Here is an 8,910-nt window from a genome sequence, read left to right as displayed (position 1 = left end):
TTTCTTCTGTTAAACAGTAATATAACATGTCTCTCCGCGTACCTTTGTTTATAAAACCGTATGGCCAGATTGCCTTGTTTGTTGTAAATCTTTGCCCTCATAAAGGCTTTATAAAGTAGGACGAACACTCCTCGGCTATTGGCCGAGGAGGTGGAAGCCGATGGTCGGTCAACAAAGTTTTGTACAATACGGATCCGAGCATTAATGACGTAAAGCACTTGGATACATAGAGTCATTACACATAATTTGTGATTTTACTATGGATATCGATCCTTAATTTGGCCTCCCGTGCCCGCATTAAAGCTCGGGGGCTACTGGGCTTCGGGCTTATTATTTACAAATATTAAAGGGGCACATCGATCCCCTGATCTGGTGTTGCCACCTGACCAGTGTCTCGGGGGCTACTGCATTGCCTGTCCAATGCAGAAAATTTTAAGTGTAATACAGTCTCCGAGGAGATTTTGATCCTCAGGTTGGTCGGCCGCACTCAACCTGAGTCTTGAGGACTGAGCATGCCGCTTGTTGTGTCCCGAAGTATTCTGCCGAGCTAGGACTTGATCCTCAGACCAATTTTACAAATCAACCTGAGTCTCAGCGGCTACGGGGATCAGCGGTCTTATGTCATCCTTCACGGGCATCTCGGGTTTTAGACCGATACCCACCTTGAGGGCTACTGGCTATGTATCTCGGCAGAGAATAAATTGCATCAATCTAAAATATTGACAAAAATCGGCCCACATTCGGGGTGGTGCACCACCTCGGAAGTAGTCCGGCATAAAGCTCGGGCACTAGTGGCAGGCTCCATAGAGGGCATTTCCGGCATTAAGCTCGGCTAAACTCCTTCAAAATTCTTTGAACCAAGGTGATTTACGACACCTCGAATATAGTCCGACGTTGGAGCTCGGATACATAGTCCGGCGTTGGAGCTTGGACACAGTCCGGCATTGGAGTTCGGATACATTTCAGCGTTGGAGCTCGAAAGCAGTCTGGCATTGGTGCTCGGCTGCAAAAGATACCTCGAATGCAGTCCGGCGTTGGAGCTCGGACGCAAGAGGACGCTGCCGCCCGGGAACGACTTCAAACCCGAAGTGTGGCATAAAAATAACAAGGCATTGATAAAGGCCGGAAACTTAAAGGGGCTCCTCGGATACCCGACGTATAAACTCGTCGAATGCATTTCGGCGATCCTCAAGATAGAAGATGAGAAGATTTGTTGAACCAGTTTTCAAGACCGGCAACCGAAGATGAAGAACAGTTCGTAAGAATCGAGGAGCGTCCCTAACTTGAAGACCGGTTTAGGGGGCTACTGACAGTGTCCTGGACTAGGGGGTACTCAAAGCGTCGTCTCCCGATCAGTTGGATTGGGCCTAATATCCCCATGGCCGTATACTCATGGGCCAGCCCGGACAGCTGCCGCATACAAGGAAGAATCCACAAGACTTCGCGATCAAGACAAGGACTCCTCCCCCACCGGCGTATTCGGCTAGGACTCTTGTTATCCTAGGCCTCTGGTGCATTATATAAACCGGGGCCAGGCTAGTCGATAGACATATACAACAACAATCATACCATAGGCTAGCTTCTAGGGTTTAGCCTCTCTGATCTCGTGGTAGATCAACTCTTGTACTACCCATATCATCAATATTAATCAAGCAGGAGTAGGGTTTTACCTCCATCGAGAGGGCCCGAACCTGGCTAAACATTGTGTCCCTTGCCTCCTGTTACCATTGATCCTAAGACGCACTGCTTGGGACCCCCTACCCGAGATCCGCCAGTTTTGACACTGACAACTAGGGTTCCTCCAGCGAGCCGTCGCCATTGGTCCCATCTGGCCTGGTCCTCGATGATGCTATGTCCATCTAGGCTACATGGCCGACGGGTAGGGGCAAATCTCCCTGGCTGCTCCTCCCTCTGGCGCCGCCCCTCATTCTCATGGTCTCTAGCAGCTGCTCCACTGTGGTTCGTCCAACGCACTACTCCGACGGGCGCTGCACAACTACGGCTGATGCCACATTGCAGCAGAAGGTACATACCTTATTCCCCCTCCCCTCCTCCCAGGCCATGGCCTTGAGGTACTGTTGAAGGATGAGCTCATCCAACAAGGTGAGGATCTCCTTTGATTTTTTTGCCAAATTTTCATTCTGATCCACTATACGATGAATTGCTAAGAGTTGCTTCTACTGCTGCTATATGATGCATTGCTATGAGTTGCTCCTGCTGCTGCTATATGATGAATTGCTACGAGCTGCTGCTGCTATATGATGAATTGCTATGAGCTGCTGCTACTACTATATGATGAATTGCTATGAGCTGATGCTGCTATATGATGAGTTGCTATAAGCTGCTCCTGCTGCTGCTGCTATATGATGAATTGCTATGAGATGCTCCTGCTGCTGCTATATGATGAATTACTATGAGCTGCTCCTGCTGCTGCTATATGATAAATTGCTATCAACTGCTCCTACTGTTGCTATATGATGAATTGCTATGAGCTGCTGCTGGTATATGATGAATTGCACACTGTTGCTGCTGTATGATGAGTTGCTATGATCTTCTCCTGCTGCTATATGATGCTTTCAGGTGGTGCTGCTATATGATAATTACCAGCCACTTGGACCATCGAGTTTCAATAAATAATTGTTCTTCATTTAAATGTGGGTCATGCGTTCTTCGTTTAAATTAGGCAATGGGATCTCTATGGAAAACATTGACCAAAGTAGGTTGTGCCAAGTAGATGGTATCTTCTTATTTGCATTTTGAGGAAATAGTGATGGTCTGTTTTCCTATCATATTAATTACTGCACCAGGTTCAATTTTTGATGTTTGCAAGTCAAATTAATTTTCATATGGGCAGCAAAATGAAAAAAAATATAATGCAATCTAGACTTTCTACTGATCATACCAAAGATAAGCTGAAAACGCAATGAAAAGAACTGATTGGCTTATTACATGGAGCTTATATTCACAGGTGCTTATTTTCTTAGGATAACTCGTAATAACTGTCCCTAAGAAACTTGGGTAATAGAACTGACATACAAATAACATGTCACAATGATTGCAATGGAGGAGTGACGTACCATAGCACACTGTATAGGCTCACCACTGCCTCTCCTTTTTTTGTGATGTTCCATGAAATCGCCACATACGTCTTGTACTTTTCATTGTGTAACCCTATCTGCAAGTTGACACGGCTAATTTTAGACATGTCTACATGATACTACATTGCATATCCCATGTGCATACTTAAACCACCAATTGACGATTGTGTGCATAGCATAAACTAGCCATGACTCTATGTGCTAGACTAGCAGGCACTCTAAGGGAGCCTAATGTAGTGCACTGGAATTCCTACATGCCACCTATGATTTTGTGTAATGTACTGCCCCTGTTCCTAAATATATGTCTTTGTAGAGATTCTAGTATGGACCACATATAGATGTATATAGATGCATTTTCGAGTGTAGATTCACTCATTTTGCTCCATATGTAGCCTATAGTGGAATCTCTAGAAAGACTTAGATTTAGGAACGGAGGTATGAGGTAGTATCATGTATGACATCTACATATCTAATTTAGCAGCCAATAGTAGAAATCATTGTCTGCACAAAGGGATTACTGGTCGAAAATCCTAGCAATGCACACTGGCAGGCACAGAACAATACAAGAGAGAGAGATGCACTTACAAGATCATAGCAATGCCTCAGTACAGGATCTTGGTTGGCCAAGATGTTAGATCCAGAAGAAACATCGTCCATGTAGTTTTTGCCAGCTGCATAACAGGTAACAGCGACCGGTTAGTATATTTGAAGTACATCAGGCAGGTGATGCTGGATGGGTTTAAAGGTGACAAGTACCTAGGCCATGGCAGGTGCTTGGCATCTCTCCAGATGGTGGGAATCAGATTAGAAACTTCAAGGGTGATGACGCTACGCTGGCTGTCGGGGTCCGGTAAGGAGATCTAGAATCGTCGAGTAGGGTGTTTGTGGAGCGGCTCCGGTAGGGTGGACTACGGTGTGGACGAAGTGGATCTGTGGCTGTGGACGAGGGTGTAGGTGAAGCTGCACCGGTGGTTGGGTTAAGGATGTTGTCGATGACACGGATCTGCGGCCGTGGACGGGGCGTCAGAAGCTGCTCAGGTGGTTGGGTTAAGGATGGGGTCGATGATGCGGATCTGTGGCCGTGGACGGGGCGTCAAAAGCTACTCCGGTAGGTTGGATGAGGATGCGAGGAAGCTGATCTAAGGCCGTGGAATTGTGACTTGGCAAAGCGGCCCCGATAGGGTTGAGAATGGTATAGGCGAAGCTACTCCAATAGGGTTCATGATGGTGTCGGCGAAACGGCTCTGGTAGGGTTGAGGAAGGTGTCGGCGAAGAGGATCAGAGGCCGTGGACGGGGGCGTCGGTGGGGCGGCTCCGGGAAGTGTGGACGAAGCGTCTCCGGTGGGGATTACGAATGAGCCACTGCAGATACGCGATGGTTGACGAGAGTACCGGCGAAGCATATCCGGCACCGTGGACAAGGCCGGCACTGAATGGGTTATGGTATAGTGGTGGATGAGCAGTCTACTTGTTTCTAGGGGAGCTGGGAGGGGTAGATGCAGTCGCAGAAGCAGATCCGGCGAGGTGGACGCCGCTGGCAGTGAATGGGCTATGGTACGCCAGTGGATGAGCAGTCTAGGGTTTCGAGAGGAGAGGGGAGAAAGGGTGATGAAGTACGGACGACGTGATGTAAGATGCTCTGGTGCTATGGAGTTAGTCGTTTTTGCGGGAGGGGAGAGGAAATGTGGGTGCCGTGTAATGGGGGGAACCGGAAGTTACCAAAGCAGCCCCGACCTATTATGTAGATGAGGGCGGTATTGTAACTGTTGGTCTCCGTGCACCAAGGACAAAAGGGGAATTTCACATGCTAAAGACTAAGGTGGTGGAAAGTTTAAAAGGAGGCGGGAGATTTTGCCGCCCGTGGGATCGTTCGTATCCAGTTTCAACTAATTTCGTACCGTGCTAGCGGGAAGGTCATGCTAGACTGTGTACACGGGGGCACGCGTCAGCAGTTAATAACTCATGTGAAGTCCACCCCAGAAAAAAAGATAGTAACTCGGGATGATGCGCCGATAACTTGGACGTTCACACGGGCGCGGCCAATCATACGGGTGTAGTGGCGCGTTCACAAAAAAAGGGATCAAATGCTCAGCCTATGTATTTCTCGTGTAAATAGATAATTTAGTGTCATTGGTTATGTACTTTAAACATAATGCATTGACGTGCTAGTGTAGAGGCGCACAAAAATAAATGGATATTGTAGTCCACTACTTAAAAGTGTTACCCCATGTGATTACATAGCCTCCATTTCATAAATTGTGTACCCGTTGAATTCATATATGAATATTACATATATTACTGCAAAATAGAAACTTAAATCATCCAAGACTAATGAATTTGAATTCAAGAGTAACAATGGTGCATGTACATGATATCTACATTGGTTGTTTGAAGAAACATCACTGTAACTTTGGCATGCACAACTGAAAAGGTTTATTTGAATAGAAAAAAATGTGATATGTGAGTGTCCAACCTTTGTAGCATTGAATTGATATTGTACCTTTGGCCACGATACGAAGTAGATATTGACTTATGTTCAAGCGATGCACATCCACGATTGCTAGATAGTGATACGTGAATGAATTATGCAATCTCTCTCACACGCATACATATCTCATTTCCCTGTGGGCATCGGAATCACAAATGCGCACTTCATATATTTCTCTCCCTCCGTCAAGGTTAAATTCGTCTTTCTACCCTGTCCTACAAGTCTCTCACACAGAAACACACACGCTCTCTCTGTCTAACACGCCCACCCCTTTAATTCCGCCCACCCACATCCACTAATATCTCAAAGTATAATAATGTCTCTCACACAAATGCCTAAGGTTAACTCGAGTTCCGGAACCATATGGATACATACAATGTGATTCCAATAGAGCACCTTTTGTTTTGAGATTTCTCTCTCTCTCTCTCTCTCTCTCTCTCTCTCTCTCTCGCACACACACACACGCACGCACGCGCGCGTGCACATTGTTTCTCGCTTCATTTTTTATGGCACTTGCATGCACACCATTTGTTTATCTTCGTGATGCTTTAAGTATGCCTCGCACAAATGCTATCTACCTATCCCTTAATATAGCTAGATATGTGTCACACAAACTCCTTCTCCCTACTAGCAAGGTTACCATGCGTTGCACGAAACATCAAGATGCATTTGTATGAGTAGTTTATCTTCTGGGAGAAAAGTATGAACGAGGGAATGCCTTATTTGCAAATGCGGAGAGGGGTGTGGGTATATTTTTGCAAAATTGCCATAGTTTCCTTCCTATCGTCGGATATAAATCGGATGGCCTATATTGCAGGATGGCAGGAACACCATCATCACCAACTCTGTTTTTTATAAGAGTAGAGATATGTGAGTGTCACTGCCCCCCCCCAAACACACCCACACACCCACACTTCCCAACACCGAAGAAGTAGGGTGACACCTCGATCTTGATACTAATATATCGACTGGCTTCTCTCTCAAACATACACACACACACACACTACCCGACACCGAAGGAGTAGGGTGGCACATTGATCTTGATAATGATCTATCTACTCCTCTTTCAAACACACACACACACATACACACGTACTCGCTAGTTGTGCCTCTGTGCCTACCGCGCACACTCTCGATATGTCTTTCTCTCCCTCCCCCCCCCCAACAATGACAGCAGAAGGGTGACAACTCGATCTGATCATAATCTGTCAATTTGTTCCTCTCTCAAACATTGTGTCTCGGTGCCTCGCTCGGTAGCCCCCTCGATATGTAGACTTCTCGCACGCGCACACAGCTGTAGTGACGATGACGCTGAACCCAGTGTGCCTTGTTTTTACCGTCCTCATGTGATAGTTTACACCCTATTTTCTTTTAATTAACAAGGCAACCTTCTCTTTGTTACTACTACTAAATCTCAAATCATTCGGGGCAGACATAAAATATATCACTTCAACCCAATTATCACAACAACTATTTTAAAAGAAACTAGCTAGCTGCCCGTGTGTTGCACGGAACATCAAGATGCATTTGTATGAGTAGTTTATCTTGTGAGTGAAAAGGCTGAACGCGGGAAGGCCTTATTTGCAAACGTGGAGAGGTGTGTGGGTATATTTTTGCAAAATTGCCATAGTTTTTTTCCTATCCGTTAGATATAAATCCGACGGCCTATATTGTAGGATGGCACGCACACCATCATCACCAACTCTGTTTTCTACTCCCTCCATTCCTAAATACTCCCTCCGTCCGAAAATACTTGTCATCAAAATGGATAAAAAGAGATGTATCTAAAACTAAAATACGTCTATATACATTTCCGTTTATCCATTTTGATGACAAGTATTTCCGAATGGAGGGATTATTTGTCTTTTTAGAGATCTCAACAAGTGACTATGACCGGACCTTACCAACATACTCAAAAAAGTAGTCCATAATTTTGATGTTACCCTATTTTCTTGGCGGTGCAATGCCATCTGGATACCTCATAAATAAATCAAGGACAAATCTGACCCCTTCCTAAAAAGACATATGGAGCAAAATGAGTGAATCTACACTCTAAAATATGTCTACATACACATCCGTATGTGGTAGTCCATTTGAAATCTGAAAAAGACAAATATTTAGGAACGAATGGAGTATAAGAGTAGACATGGAGATATATCTCCAGCATGGTCTACAACAAAAATGTAATGGGTTGGTTAGCGCCGGATGCTCGCATCGAGATGACATGAGTTTGAATTCTGTCTTTTAACTTTAGATTTTTATATTATATATTACTTATTTAATATATACTTCTTTCGCTACTATACTGACAGTGGAACCCAAAGAGTACTTAGAATACAAGATTAACAATGGACTTGTTTCTTTTTAACTTTCTATATGAAGTTGTAGCCACCCTGCAAGTCACGTGTACACTATACATGCAATTAACTTTTTATAGAGGGACAATCATACATGCAATTAACTCATATGGATTGGATGTCACTCTATTATTTCCAGCATAAGAGCATCTCCAACGGCAGCCGGCAAATTTCCTCCCGTTTCCTACCGCGGAGGACGACATCAAATCCCAGCGGCATACATTTTTACAACTCTAACCCAACCAGAAGAAATTCGTGCAAACACGGAGTGATTTCATATAAGCATGAAGGATTTCGTATAAAAAAGCCGGATCTTCATATAAATATGATGGATTTCATTACATTTACACATTGTTGAGGAAATCATTAACTGGTAGCTGCTCGGTTGGTTGGTGAGTAGGGGATTAATCGGCTAATTGGCAAGTTAATCAGCCATTCAATCAATTAATCAGACGAGTTATCAATTTATAGGCTACTCGGTGACCCTACGAGTAGGGATTAATCGGCAAGTTAACTGGTTAATCGGATGAATTCTTGAACAGGGCATTTACATGAACTAAGATGTGCCAATTCGGCTCTCTTGGTTTAATTAATACTCCGTCCATCCGGAAATACTTGTCCTAGAAATGGATGTATCTAGACTTATTTTAGTTATAGATACATACAATTTATCCATTCTTAGAACAAATATTTTCCGTCAGCTAGAGAGGGAGTACATAATCTAAATGGCCGCCCGCGGATCCCTTTGTCTTCCTCATGTCCGTCAGACACTTCCGGGGTCGACGAAGGTCCTCGGAAGAGACGAAGCAGCAAAGAAACCACCGGAATGCACAGTCATCGTCTCGGCGGTGGCCTTCATGAGTCCCAAGTGGCGGCGGCCTCCCACGTTCTACTTCTCCTCGATGGTGGCAGCGGACACGGAGAAGCTGGCCACCGACTCATCGCTCTCCATGCACACGGCTTCTGT

Source organism: Triticum aestivum, chromosome 4B (assembly GCF_018294505.1).
Source record: "Triticum aestivum cultivar Chinese Spring chromosome 4B, IWGSC CS RefSeq v2.1, whole genome shotgun sequence".
NCBI classification, from domain to species: domain Eukaryota; kingdom Viridiplantae; phylum Streptophyta; class Magnoliopsida; order Poales; family Poaceae; genus Triticum; species Triticum aestivum.
The sequence above is the reverse complement of the archived record's forward strand: the minus strand, read 5'-3'. Positions refer to the sequence as shown.